General features: G+C 35.8%; 1 protein-coding gene across 10 annotated transcripts in view; it reads left to right on the top strand.

The window, feature by feature from the left end:
* Window positions 1-14412, top strand: part of EIF3E (eukaryotic translation initiation factor 3 subunit E) — a 227839-nt gene that overhangs the window by 73553 nt on the left and 139874 nt on the right. For 2 of the 10 annotated variants that reach the window (XM_057307679.1, XM_057307682.1), the window contains exon 3: window positions 12184-12264. The exons of the other annotated variants lie outside the window; for them this stretch is intronic. The gene's annotated coding sequence lies outside the window, so the exon portion shown is untranslated. The remainder of the gene's footprint in view (window positions 1-12183; window positions 12265-14412) is intronic. 10 annotated transcript variants of the gene reach the window in all.

Here is a 14412-nt window from a genome sequence, read left to right as displayed (position 1 = left end):
ATTCATCTGTCAATGGACATCTGGGCTCTTTCCATAGTTTGGCTATTGTGGACATTGCTGCTATAAACATTGGGCTGTAGGTGGCCCTTTGGATCACTACAAATTTATCTTTGGGGTAAATACCCAGTAGTGCAATTGTTGGATCATAAGGTAGCTCTATTTTCAACTTTTTGAAGAAACTCCATACTGTTTTCCAGAGTGGCTGGAAATTGCATTCCCATGTGAACAAGTTCTTAAACACACATCTTCTTTTTCCTCAAATGAGTTGTTACTATCTGGACATCCCAATAGGAGGCATAGGTTTCCTGTTGAGATAATTTGGAGCTAATACAATACTCAAACACATATCTTTTTTTTCAGTTGTTCAAGAAGCTCAGTGCATTTTAAGAGAAAAATTTTTTAAATAACCATTAATCTATTATTAGGTTTTCATATATTTAGAAGAAACTTTTAGCCAGCAATAGGAATGCCTAAAGAAAATGGACCCCAATTACCTTATTTGTTCATTCAATTAACGTTTACTGATTTTACTTTGTGCTTATTACTATGCTATATACTGAGATGGGGATGAAAAGACAAGCCACAGACTGGAAGGAAATCTTTGCAAAATATGTATCTGATAACTAATATACAAAATATATAAAGAACACTTAGAATTCAACAATAAGAAACCAAACAACCCAGTTAGAAAGTGGGCGAAAGATCTTAACAAGCAGCTCACTAAAGAAAATATATGAATGGCAAATAAGCACATGAGAAGATACTCAACCTCATATGTCATTATGGAAATACAAATTAAAACAATGAGACACCACTATACAGCTATTAGAATAATTAAAATCCAAAACATTGACAAAATCCAGTACTAGCAAGGATATGGAGCAATAGGAAGTCTCATTCATTTATGGTAAAATGCAAAATGGTACAGTCACTTTGGAAATTTGACAGTTTCTTACAAAGCTAAACACAGTTTTACCATAGGATCCGGCAATTGCACATCTTGGTATTTATCCAAATGAGTTGAAAACTTACGTCCACACAAAAACCTGCACATGAATGTTTATAACAACTTTATTTATAATTACCAAAACTTAGAAGCAATCAAGATGTCCTTCAATAGGTGAATTGATAAGCAAACTGTGGTACATACATTGAAGGGAATATTTATTCAGCAATAAATAGAAATGAGCTCTCAAGTCATGAAAAGAAGTGGAATGATCTTAAATTCACATTGCTGAGTGAAAGAAGCCAATCTGAATAGGTTACTTACTATAAGATCTCAACTATAAGACATTCTGGAAAAGGCAAAACTCTAGGGACTCTTCAAAGATCATTGGTTGCCAGGGCTTTGGAGGGAGAAAGAGAAGGATAAACAGGTGGAAAAACAGGACTTTTAGGCCAGTGAAACTATTATGTGTAATACTGCAAAGGTAGATAGATGCCATTATGCATTTTTCAAAACCCATAGAACTGTACAACAGAAAGAATGAGCCCTAGTGTAAATTATTAATAACAATGTATCAATGTTAGTTCATCAATTATAGCAAATTATAATAGGGGAAATTATATACAGGGTAGGGGCTGGGGAGAAGAAGTATATGGGAACTCCTTGTACTTTCTGCTCCAGTTTTCTGTAAACCAAAAATTGTTTTAAAAGTAAAATCGGGGGCGCCTGGGTGGCACAGCGGTTAAGCGTCTGCCTTTGGCTCAGGGCATGATCCCGGCGTCCTGGGATCGAGCCCCACATCAGGCTCCTCTGCTGTGAGCCTGCTTCTTCCTCTCCCACTCCCCCTGCTTGTGTTCCCTCTCTCGCTGGCTGTCTCTATCTCTGTCAAATAAATAAATAAAATCTTTAAAAAAAAAATAAATAAATAAAATAAAAGTAAAATCGATTAAAGTTTGAGGACTACTGACTTGTAGCATTACATTTTGGCAAGGACCTGTATATTTATGGGCCCTTTGTTTAAAAAAAAAAAAAAAAGACACAGCCTGAGTTAAGGACACAAACCTCTGTGAGAAACAATAGTTTATGACACAAGACTGTCATAGTATAATATACTATTTATTTTCTATATCACTTATTTTTTATATAGTAGATCCTTCTTAAAGGGACCATGAATATGACTTTGATATGGGCTCCTCTATCTTAATGCAGACTGTAAAACTTCTTTTAAGTTACCTTTTCTTCCCAGTTTCTTTTAAATCACTTCAAATCTAAAAATGATGGGAAGGGCACCTGGGTGGCTCAATAGGTTAAGTGTCTGCCCTTGACTCAGATCATGATCCCAGAGTTCTGGGATCAAGTCCTGCATCCCCTCATCAGGCCCCCTACTCAGCAGGTAGTTTGCTTCTCCCTCTACCCCTCCCCCGTTTGTACACACTCTCTCTCCCTCTCTCTCTCTCTCTCAAATAAATAAATAGGGGCACCTGGGTGGCTCAGTCATTAAGCATCTGCCTTCAGCCCAGGTCGTGATCCCAGAGTCCTGGGATCGAGCCCCATATCGGGCTCCTCTGCTGGGAGCCTGCTTCTTCCTCTCCCACTCCCCCTGCTTGTGTTCCCTCTCTCGCTGGCTGTCTCTCTCTCTCTCTGTCCAATCAATCAATCAATCAATCAATAAATAAATAAATAAAATCTTTAAAAAAATAAAATGAAATTAAATAAATAAATAAAATCAAAAAAATTAAATGAAAATAAAAATTATGGGAAATGCTTTTGGGGTTTTGTTAAGATTAATGCACCCTTTGCCCCCCTTTATGAGGCCTTCGACTGGTACTTTAATTCTAAGGGAATGTATCCACCAGTTCTGGGATGTCTGCCCTAGCAGATTAGCTAGTGGTTGACTTCTTACTATACGTACTCAATGAGTCTATGATGGGCCAGAAAATTTCACATTATTTTGTACCACTTGAAAGCAAAAGGGGAGAGAAAAAATCCCCAAATTGCTATTTTCAAGTGTCCAAGTACAATTTCAAGTAACAATTGAGTTTGACCAGTTTAGTGCAACCCTGAAGCTCAAGCTGATTCTAAGCCTGTCTTTAATCAAGTTAACCACAACATGCAGCTGGAGAAGTAGGCATTTGCTATTATGTCCCTCCTTATCAATACAAACTCCTACTCAATTTTTTAACTTCCCACAGCAGTCTTAGCAGCCCCAAACTTCCTCTTTTGTACCTCTCAACCCATTGCAATCTAAATTATTATGTAATTATATTTCTTAGGAAGATAAGTCATGAGAACATAATTTTTCAATGAGAACTTTTTTCAGAATACATGGAGTTGTTTTAAGGCGTGTTCTTAGCAGATAGTAAAAAAGACAAACCAGAAACTTGGCTAAGTGAATGCTGTTTCAAGAATTCAAGTCCTGAAAAAGATTATTTTAATTTTGAAGGAATGTTGACAGCATCTCCTAGTGACACAGATTTCACTCAAATCTCCCTTTTGCCATGGGTTTGAAGTTGAGCCTCTAGTGACATTAAGATTTGTAACATCAAACTTCTTTTTAACGAGAACTAAGTAGGTCTTAAAATTCATTTTTTTTTTCCTGGAGGAGATAGATGGTAAAGAGTTCCCCATCAGCTCACTTATAAAAGATCCATTGGAAGAAGGAGGAAAGGAAGAGTAACTAATGGGGATAAATACCTTTAAACAGAGGTAATGAATAATCAGCATTAGAACATTAAGTTGTGAAATAAGGACTCTGAGTTCCTATGTCTTTTTAAAACAGCTTTATTAAGATATATTTCACATACCATACAATCAGTTGCTTAAAGTATACAATTCAATGTTTTTAATTTTTTTAGCATATTCACAGTATTGTTCAACCATCACCACAATCTAACTGTAGAATATTTTCATTCTCACTAAAAGAAACCCCATACTTGTTACCAGTCCATCCTCATTCCCCACCCACACCAGCCCCATTCTAAGCAACCACCAGTCTACTTTGTCTCTATAAATTTGCCTATTCTGCACATTTCATATGAATGGAATCATATAGTATGTGGCCCTTAGTGATTGGTTTCCTTCACCTAGCATAACATTTTCAAGGCTCATCCATGTTGTAGCATGTATTGATACTTAATTGCATTTTATTGATGAATAATATTTCATGTTATGGAATATAATATTTTATTTATTATTTCACCAGTTGATTGACATTTGGGTTATTTTAGCTTTTTGGCTATTATGAATAATGCTGCTTAGGACATTTTTATGCATGTTTTTGTGGGGGCATATGCTTTAATTTTTCTTGGGTTAAACACTTAAGAGTGAAATCACTACATCATATAGTAATTCTGTTTTTAACTTTTTAAAGAACTGCCAAGTTGTTTTCGAAAAGAGCTGCACCATTTTACATTTTCTGCCATCAATGTATGAGGGCTTCAGGGGCGCCTGGGTGGTGCAGTCGTTAAGCGTCTGCCTTCGGTTCAGGGCGTGATCCCGGGGTCCTGGGATCGAGCCCCACATCAGGCTCATCCACTGGGAGCCTGCTTCTTCCTCTCCCACTCCCCCTGCTTGTATTCCCTCTCTCGCTGGTTGTCTCTTTCTCTGTCAAATAAATAAATAAATAAATAAATAAATAAATAAATAAATAAATAAAATCTTTAAAAAAAATGTATGAGGGCTCCAGTTGCTCCACATTCAATCTCTTTCATAAATTAGCTTTCTCAAAAACAAATGTGTTAATGTATTCATGCATGTTTTCATATAGGCATGCAAAGTAAAAAATCTGGAAGAAAATGCACGAAGGTTTTAATAATTGTTATCTCTAGAAATCAAGAGTACACTTGGATTTTTCTTCTTCTTTTTTTTTTTTTTTTTTTGCTTATCTGTAGCTATCTTTGTAAAAACAATAAGCATATGTAGCTTTTTCATTTTAAAGAGAAAGTATGATCCTCCTGCCAGTAGGCCCCATAATACTTGTTCTCAGTCTGGCTGATCATTAGACACAACAAAGGAAGGGTACCTGGATGGCTCAGTTAAGTGCCTGACTCTTGATTTTGCCTTAGATCATGATCTCAGGGTCATGATCTCAAGGCCCCGAGATTGAGCCCTTCACCTTCTTTGTGCTCAGCGTGGAGCCTGCTTAAGATTCTCTTTCTCCCTCCGCTCCTCCCCACCCCTGTGAGTGCTTGCTCTCTCTCTCTCTCTATCTCAAAAAAATAAAAGAAGCAACAAAGAAGCATTTTTTTAAAAATACCAATGTCTTGACCATCCTTCCTTAGAAATTCATATTCAGTTGATCTGGGATGATTCTAATGTGCAAGTAGAGTCGGAACTAAACCCTATACTTTCAGTTCCACACTATCTTACTTGTTGGGTCTTGCTGGAGGGGGAAAAAAAAAACTTTTCTGCAGACTGGCAGTCTCCTGATGTGAGTTTAGTTGAGGCCATTTTATTTATGGTTTGCAAGGTATTATCTTTACTGGGTTACATCTGGAGAGGCTCCCTTAGTATCAAGAGGCTACTTCAAGAAACATGTGAAGAGGTGTCCCAAACTTTCTCTGGCAAGTGTCATGGGAAGATCAGCAACTTAATGTTGAAATGAAACCATCTGGCACTTAAGGAGTTCTCTACCTGTAGTAAGGTACAGTTTTTAATCCCTCTTCAAAATAAAGCTGTCTTTGACTTCATGGATAATAATATTCAGACAATGATTTGTCATGTAGTCCTCTGCGTGATAATGAGAGATGTACAGAAGTGGATGGGAGGGAGAAGATGGAAGTGACTTCCATAAGAATATGCATCACTGAATATTCTACATCTGTTGCTTTATCTTTTATGTACAATAGGTGATTGGAGAGAATCTGGGTCCATTAAAATTCTTTATTCTGGTATCTACTGTAAGTTATATACTTCTTGAATGAAGAACAAAGGAGTCAGCTTCATGGCTGAGTAATGGGGTATTGTGACTTTATGTGTCTGATACCTTCAAAACTAAGGATATTTGATGTTCTTGTCAGAAGGATCTACTCCTGAAGCACCTGAAGGCTTTTAACTTAAAAAATTAGAAGCATACATTCCTTGATAAATCTTATTCTTGGTTCCTGTCTAGGCCCTATTTGGTGGGGTAAAAAGAAGGTAAAGAGAATGGTTGTCTTTTTCAGTGACAAGGGGGAAACGTGCTACTGAATTTAAGCAGGCTCTCTTCACAAAAGTCAGTTATTTCTGGAAGAATTATTTTTATCTGCAAACCAATTTTCATGAGTTTTAACTATGTATAAGGTACATGGTAATTCTGTTGGGAAAGCCAATGATGAGTGACATTATTGAAGCCTTCAGATTCATATGATCCAGAAGAAAAATATATAAGTCCTCAAAAAATTATTAAACAAAATAGAATATGAAAAATTTCATAGAAATTATATATAATAGTTCTGTAAGATTTCTAAGAATGAAGAGAGCACTTTTGGAAGTGAAAGCTGTTTAATGTTTTTCCAGCATAATCTCAAAGCTGAATTTCTCCCCACTATCTGAAAAGTGCTACCAACTTTCAAATGAATCTGTAATCCCTGTTGCAAGACTTTTTGTTTAGCTTTATCTCTCACTGCACTGTTCATCATTTTCATTTCTATGTAATAAATGTCAGAAGTATTTTGTTGTTTTGGCCTTCTGGCTTCTGCTAAAAACAGCCAAATTACCTGAAATTTAAAAACTTTAATTTGTAAGAACATAGGGCATTCATATCCAAAGAAGATTCAGGATTCTTTTCTTGATTAACTTTGTAAGTTTAAACTTTTTAATGTTTAAACATAATAATGATAATGCCAATTATTTATTGAGCTCTTTCACTTTGTTTCTTTGTGGGTAAGTTTGTGAGTTACACATTCTATTTCTATTCTTCTACCAGTTACTCTTAAATAGTAATATAGGCTTAACCTAAGAAGTTTTGAGGTGAATCAGCAATTCTATCCTTTTCTTGAAATAAGACAAGGATCTTAAAATGTTTTCTCCCATCCCACCATCTATGTTATTTTCAGTTTATTGTAGTGTGTGTGCATGGACACACACACACACACACACACACACTCATTGTTTTGTTTGTTTTTTTTTTTAAGTAATCTCTACAGTCAATGTGGGGCTTGAACTCACAACCCTGAGATCAAGAGTCACGTGCTCTACTGACTGAACCAGCCAAGTGCCCCCACATGCACACTTTAAAGATCTAAACCTAAATTTATCAACATGCTTTGATTTTTTTTTTTGTTCACTTATCATCGGTTCTTTCAACTACACCCTTTCCTTCTAAATTCAATTTCCTTCTTGCTGAAGTATATTTTTGGTAATATTTTCATAAAGATCTGAAAATATAATCTGTCTCAGCCTTTGTACACCTTAAAATGTTTTTCTTCCTAATTTAAAAATTCTGAGCTTTGATGTTCTGAAGTTTCACCATAGTGTGTCTAAGCGTGGATTTTTTTGGTTACCCTACTCAGAACTATCTGTTCCTTGAATATGAAGATTCATGGTTTCTTTCATTTTCAGACTTTTTCTCTCCCAATCTCTTATTCTGGAAAGAATATTTATTAGATTTATTAGACACGTCAGAGATTCTCATTCCATGCCCCTTGTGCCTTTTTTTATTTGTAATATAATTTATTTATCAATGAGTTATAATTAGTTAATTGAGGAAGAGCTTTCATACAGTATGTTAGGCACCATGTTACTTAACTCTATATAGATCTCTCTATATATCTATATATATGTAAATCTAACCCACTTCATTTAGATGAATTTTCATATCTGTTTTCAAATTTACTAATTTCTTCTTTATCTGTGTGCAATACACTGAATAGTTCATATACCGAGCTTTTCTTTTCAATTATTATATTTTTAATTTCTAGGATTTCCACTTTTTTTCAAAACTGCTTCTTTTTTAGGAGATACTGCCCTTATAACTTTTTATTTCTTCCATATCTATATCTTTGAATAGTTAAAGCAAATATGTTTTTACATTGTTCCATGTTCTATTGGTTTTAACATGTGAATTCTCCTATTTGTTGCAATCCTGGGTCACACAGAGGTCTGTTTCCTTGAGCTTCAAATTTAGTCAGAATCTATCTTCAGATCGAGTTGTTTTCAAAGGATGTGTCATGATTCAGGCTTGTGAAGTCATTATTCTGGGTGGTTTTATGTCTACCTCTGCCAGTCCCATGGGTCTCTCAACCAGTTTTTACAATAATTTCATTACCTAAGATTCTTTTACCAAGTGTAATATGTGAATTCAAACCCCTGTCCCCACATAGTATCAGTTTAGATTTCTCCCAGATGATTAATTTTCAACCATGACCTAGGACAGGCAGCCTATTTTTCTTGCCAAATTCCCAGTCCAGTGGAAAGAACTTTTCTAGTCCCTTCCAGGTTCTCGGTTTTACTCTGAGAGTGCACCTTCAGCTTCCCATGCCCCTAGGTCAGCAAACTTAACTTTTGTCTTCTTTCCCAGCTCTCTATTCTCAAATTAATACCTCAAGTTAAAAGCTCTGGCTTCAGATTACCCCTCTTTATTTCTGGCACCAGGTGGGTATTTTTGTTTCTTGTGTTTTGTTTTCAAGTTTAAATATGGATATGCATGGTTTTGTGGTTGTTACATTCTATTCAGTAGTACTACCTGGAGCAAAGAGAAGGGGAGACCAGTCAGCCATAATAACCAGAGACCTCAGTTTCATCTATACAATACCACATAGATAATTTGACTTCCTCCATACCTTTAGTTTGCTTACATTTTTACATTAAATAAACCAACAGGTCACATAGGCTGTCTTGAAAATGCAATTTGAATCCTATTGCTCTTGCTCTGTCTTCACATGTCATGGTTGTCAGAGATGTCAAACTTTTAGAGGACAAGCACTGCACCACATGAAGATATGCATTAGCATCACAGGAAAACAAAAATAAACATAAACTTAGAATAGTGTGCATCGTATTTCTGAGAGACCTATTTGCAAGGAAAAACATCTTTTCCTAAGTTAGCAACTTTCTTCTTGGCAACTGTATTTCATAGATTCATACTCAAAATGTAGCTTTCTTTTTGGTGTGGCAGTGGTAATTGGTGTCTTCATATTATTTCTCTCCTTCTTTAGAATAAACAAGAAGTTTTGCTCCCACTTTTGCCAGCTATGACCAAATCTCAAGAAACTGGAAGGTCATTGGGCACTAGCCACAGCCATTGGCTGCAGTTTGTTTGACCCAGTACTTGGTCAAATGTTATTCTCAACTCTGAAATATAATAATGAGATTTTGTGTGTGTGTGTGGGTAGGAGGGGTAAAATTATGAACTATAAAACCAGAGTGACAGGAAGGTGCTAGGAGAAATGTTCAAAACATTGGTGTGATTTATGAACATATGGCAAACAGATGTGGTGGAGTAATAGGGACCCCATCTCCTTTTATAAATTTGGATCACATTTGTGTCCTTCCCACAACACCCCAACCCCAGGTTCATAATATGCTTTATTAAAATTCTCTGCAGGACATATGGATGATTAATAATTGTTGATGACAGAAATTTGATTTTGGTAAGCTGCACAGTGAAAGATAAATACAACGAGGCTATTTTAACCTCTGTACATTAAGCTTATTAGAGTAAGTCTTCTCTGTAAGATGGTCTGTGTTGAGATTGTGTGTGATTTATGGAAATGTCACCAGTGACCCTGGTTCTGGAAAAATTCTTAAAATCTCTTTTGTTGTTATCATCACTTGAGTTTCAGTTGTCACCAGGGAAAATCATTTTTGGAAAAAACATAATCAAGAGTGCTTAAAATATGCTTCAAATAAAATAAATATTGGGTAGCTATCTAGGAATAAAAATACAAAGAAAGGCTTGAGATGAATATTGGAAATAGAAATTTATTTGTAACCAGTTTTAAATGTGGTGTGGAAGAGAAACAAATGGATAGAGAAACATTGGAATATTGGCTTTTGATTCTTTCCCCAACTCTAACATGTCTGGAAAATTTGGGTATGTCTTTAATTCTTTCTCCCTTTCTTAAAAGAGCAAGTATTCTTCAATTAGTGTTTGTAATACAATTGGGAAAAAAATTAGTAAAATAAAAAATCTAACAAGCATCTATGTGGCAAGAAATCCAAACAGTACAAATGTGTTTATAGTGAAGAACTCATTTTCCTTTCATCCTTCTCAAGTTCACTTATCTAGAAGCAAATACTATGAGTTTGAAATTATTTAGAAAAGGTCCTAATATTATAAGCCAGTCTTTCAAATAGGAATATTGAAATTTACCACAAACTGCATTTAGTAACCACACTATTCACCATGAGGTAATAGTCATTTGTAAAGCTGGTAATTATAGCAAGATCATATAATTCCCACCTCACTCAAGTGATATTTTAAGGAAATTTAAAAAAGGATAAATGGGAAAAATCAGAAAATAATGAGAGTAATGTTGGAGGCCTGATGATTACTGATTTGGTGAATTTTGCTTTGGCTGGGACTCTGATAGGCAGAACTAGATCATACAGCCCAAATACTTGATTTGCAGTTTCCAAAACCCCTCCATTTTTCCCATCCAAAAGTATGGCTGGCGGTTGTCTGGAAGTTGAAAGGAATGATTGCTGGATCAGGCCTCCTACAAAGTGTTACAGAAGTCAGCATGGGGCAAGTCTGTGCTTAACGTGTGGGGTTAAAATAGAAAAAGAATCGAGAACCCCCATGCTTTGCTTCATGCCCTCATTTTTCATTCAATTAGGGCAAATTATAAAAACAGTAACAAAAACGAAAACACACATGGTAACAATATCCTAATGTGTTTGAGAAATAATGCAGAAGATGGACTTAACCACCTCAAAAATTTTGGGAAACTATTCAGGGGTCTAAATGGAAGTCTGGTATTTTGATTACCTAGACAACTTTCCTTCAGTTCTGTTCACATCATCAGCTTCTCTCTCACCTCTATCAGGAATGACTAATAACTCAGTTTTATACTTGTTTCTTAGAGAATGTATAAAAGAGCTTCCCTCAAAAAAAAAAAAGTAAGTGCTGTTGCATTTTTGTGTGTCTCTACGGTGTTTTGTCCTCAGTCTGAAACTGGGTTAAGACACTTAGCCTTGAATAATTGGCAAGCCTCTTGATTATTTTCTACATTGAAGCGCCTTGGTGGTTGACAATTGAAGAGTGATTTACAATTTCTGGAGTACTTTGTGGGTTTGGTTTTAAAACCACTTCTTAATATTCAAGCTACTTGGAAGTTGGAGCTTCAATAATAGCTAGTCATTTCAAAAATGTGAAATTTGTCCAGTTTTGAGTAAATACCAAACCGATATGTTTTCAAAAATGTAAGTTATGACATTCAATTGTCTTGGGAACCAATGGAGAAGCAGTAGCTTTTTCCTCCAAATTGGAAAATAATTTGATATTAGAAATTTTAAAACTAAAGAGAGTAGATTTTCCTGTGCAGATGTCATAGTTCTGATATAGTTCTCATTTACTGTAGTGTGGCCCTACGATGACACCGTAAACCTCCATGTCTTATCAGCTAAATCTTGAGAATGTAGGAGAGAGGGAGCTATATTATGTTTTGCCTTTTCTCAGAATAAAAGCTAATGTTACATTAACCCAGACTTTCAAAAATAAATTCGAATATTCTGGCATCCTATCAGTGTGATAATTTTGAATTATCCTAGCAATGGAACCAGCTCAGTTCCTGACTACTCTTAGCTAACATGAACAAAATAATGCCTGCAACTTTTTATCTTTCTTGAAACTAGTCAATAAGCATTGACAATATGTGTAAGCTGCAATAGCATTTTAATTAATGAAAAGAGGCAACCATATAACTAAGAACTTGAAAACTGTCTTTACATCTCACCTGATCTATCTTTATAACTCACAACATTGCTAAATAAAACCTCTACTCATTCTTTCATCAACTCTACAAATAATTATTTAGCACCCCTTACGTATTAAGCATCTCGGTTGGAACTAAGTGTGTAAAGATTAAAAAACAAACAGAATGAAACAGCAAAAAACCCACTGTCTCTGACTTTTAGTAGCTTGTATTGAGAGAAACAGAAATATAGCAACCTAATAAAAATCCTACACAATATGACTGCTATAATAGAGGTATGTACAAAAGTTCTGTACACATACAGGAAAAGGAAGGGCTTGCTACCTCCAGAGAAGCTAGAAAGAAGTCACATAAACTGTGTCTCATGTTGGTGTTTTCCAGATGTGAGAAAAAGATGATTCCCTAGAGAGGGCTGTGAGCAAGAACAGAGCTGTGAACAGGAATATTTGGGAACAGATATTGGTAAGGATGCTTGGGTCCATATTACAGAGTGCCTTCTATATCATATTAAGATATTTACTATATTCACTATAAGTAATAAAGAGTCTTCTAAGATTTACAGGTAGAGAGATGGACATGATCAGATTTGGGTTTATATAAACCACTCAAAACTATAAAAAATGAATTCTGGGGAATAAGAACCTGGTAAGGATGAACAAACAGGAAGCTATTGAAAAAATGGTAACATGAACCAAGAAACCTGCAGAAGGAGGGAATGAAAAGGAAGGGGATGGAAATTAAATTCCTCAGCCCCAAGGCATGACTATATACATTCCTTTCTGTTTCTATCCGGGCCGCTTCCCCAGCAAGCTCTCTCTCTCTCAATTCTTCCCACATTCTACAAATTTCCCATTTACCTCCTTTAAAACTTATGACATATTTCAGACATACAGAAGCTATACGAACTAATGTAATAAACACCTGTGAACCCACTACTCTGTTTAGGAAATAAAACAATACTAATGAAGACTTCTGTGTGACCCTCCATATTGGCACATGTAGTTTTCATTTCTTGATTTTTATTGCTTAGTAATGTTCTATTGTATAAACATACAAAGATTTATTTATCCATTTTTTATACATAGATGTTTAGATTGTTTTCAGTTTTTTGATGTTATAAGCAGTGCTGCTATAAAAATTATTGTATATGTCACTCTCTACATGTATGGGACTTTTCACGTATGTACACAGAAGCGGAATTCCTGTCAGATTGTGCATTTTCAGCTTCATTAAATATTGCCACATTGTTCTGCAAAGTGTTTATACCCATGCTCATCAGCAAATTAAAAAATCAAATTATATTAAATTTAAAAATCTATAAAATAAAACCACTTGGTGTTCCACAATTTCACCAATACTCAATATTGTCAGACTTTTCAATTGTTGCTGAATTGTGTCAGGCCTTTTAAGCCATTGAGGATTCTTTGGCTTTTTTACTTTAAGTGAGATGAGAAGCCTCTGGAGGATTTTGAATAGAAGGACATAATGATCTAAGAATCATTGTGGCCATTGGGTTGAGAACCAGACTATAAGGAAGTAAAGGGACAGAACCAGTTAGACCAGTTAAGTGGCTGTTGCAATAATCTATTCAAAATGTGATGGAGGATTAAACTAGGGTGGTAGCAGTGGAAGAGTGAGAATTAAAAACATATCCAGACTCTAAATATCTTTAGAAGGTGGTGACATTTTGAAAGTAAAAACAATGGATTTGCTATTGGCTTGCAGGCAGAATATGTGAGAGACTCCAAGGTTTTAGATCAGTAACTGAAAGAATTCAGTTGCTGTTTCAAAGATGGGAAAGAATGTAGGAGGAGCAGGAGAAAAGATCAGGAGTCAGCTTTGGGCTTGATACGATTGAAAAGGCTATTAGATACCCAAATGAAAATAGGTAAGTCTAGAATTAATATGATAGTTTAGAACTAGAGTATAAATTTTGGAATCTCTATCATAGAGATAGTATTTAAAGCCTCAAGACTAGAAGCGGTCACCAAAAGAGCAGTATAGTCGGAGAAGTAAAGAGGTCCATGGACTGAGCCCCATTTTTAATGGGAGATAAGGAGAAACCAGCAAAGAAAACAAATAGAGGAGGAAAGACAGTGGCTGTGCCAGAAGTCAAAATGTGTCCCCTGGTGAGGCGACTGGATGGCTCAGTCCCTTGAGTGTCTTCCTTTGGCTCAGGTCATGATCCTGAGTTCCTGGGATTGAATCCCAGGTCAGGCTCCCTACTCAGTGGAGAGTCTGCTTCTCCCTCCCCCTCTGCTCTGTTCATGCTCTCTCTCTAATAAATAAATTTAAAAAAAAAATTTTATGTGTCCCCTGCTGCTGACAGACCAAGTAGGTTGAGAACTGAGATTTGATCATTAGATTTAGCAATGTGAAAGTCATTGCTGATTTCTCAACTGCAGTGCAGTGGTATGGGTGAAAGCCCAACTAGAGCATTTTAAGAGAGGACAAAGGAGAGGAAAAATTATTCTTTATATGATTTTTGCTATAAAGGGGAGTAGGGAAACAGGGCTGTACTTGGGTGGTGGATTGGGGTCAAGAGAGGATTTTCTTAATACTGGAAGAGTATTAGCATATTTATCTGCTTATGGGAAAGATGCAAAAAAA

This window comes from Ursus arctos, unplaced genomic scaffold, assembly GCF_023065955.2.
Source record: "Ursus arctos isolate Adak ecotype North America unplaced genomic scaffold, UrsArc2.0 scaffold_6, whole genome shotgun sequence".
Lineage (NCBI taxonomy): Eukaryota > Metazoa > Chordata > Mammalia > Carnivora > Ursidae > Ursus > Ursus arctos.
The sequence above is the reverse complement of the archived record's forward strand: the minus strand, read 5'-3'. Positions and strand labels throughout refer to the sequence as shown.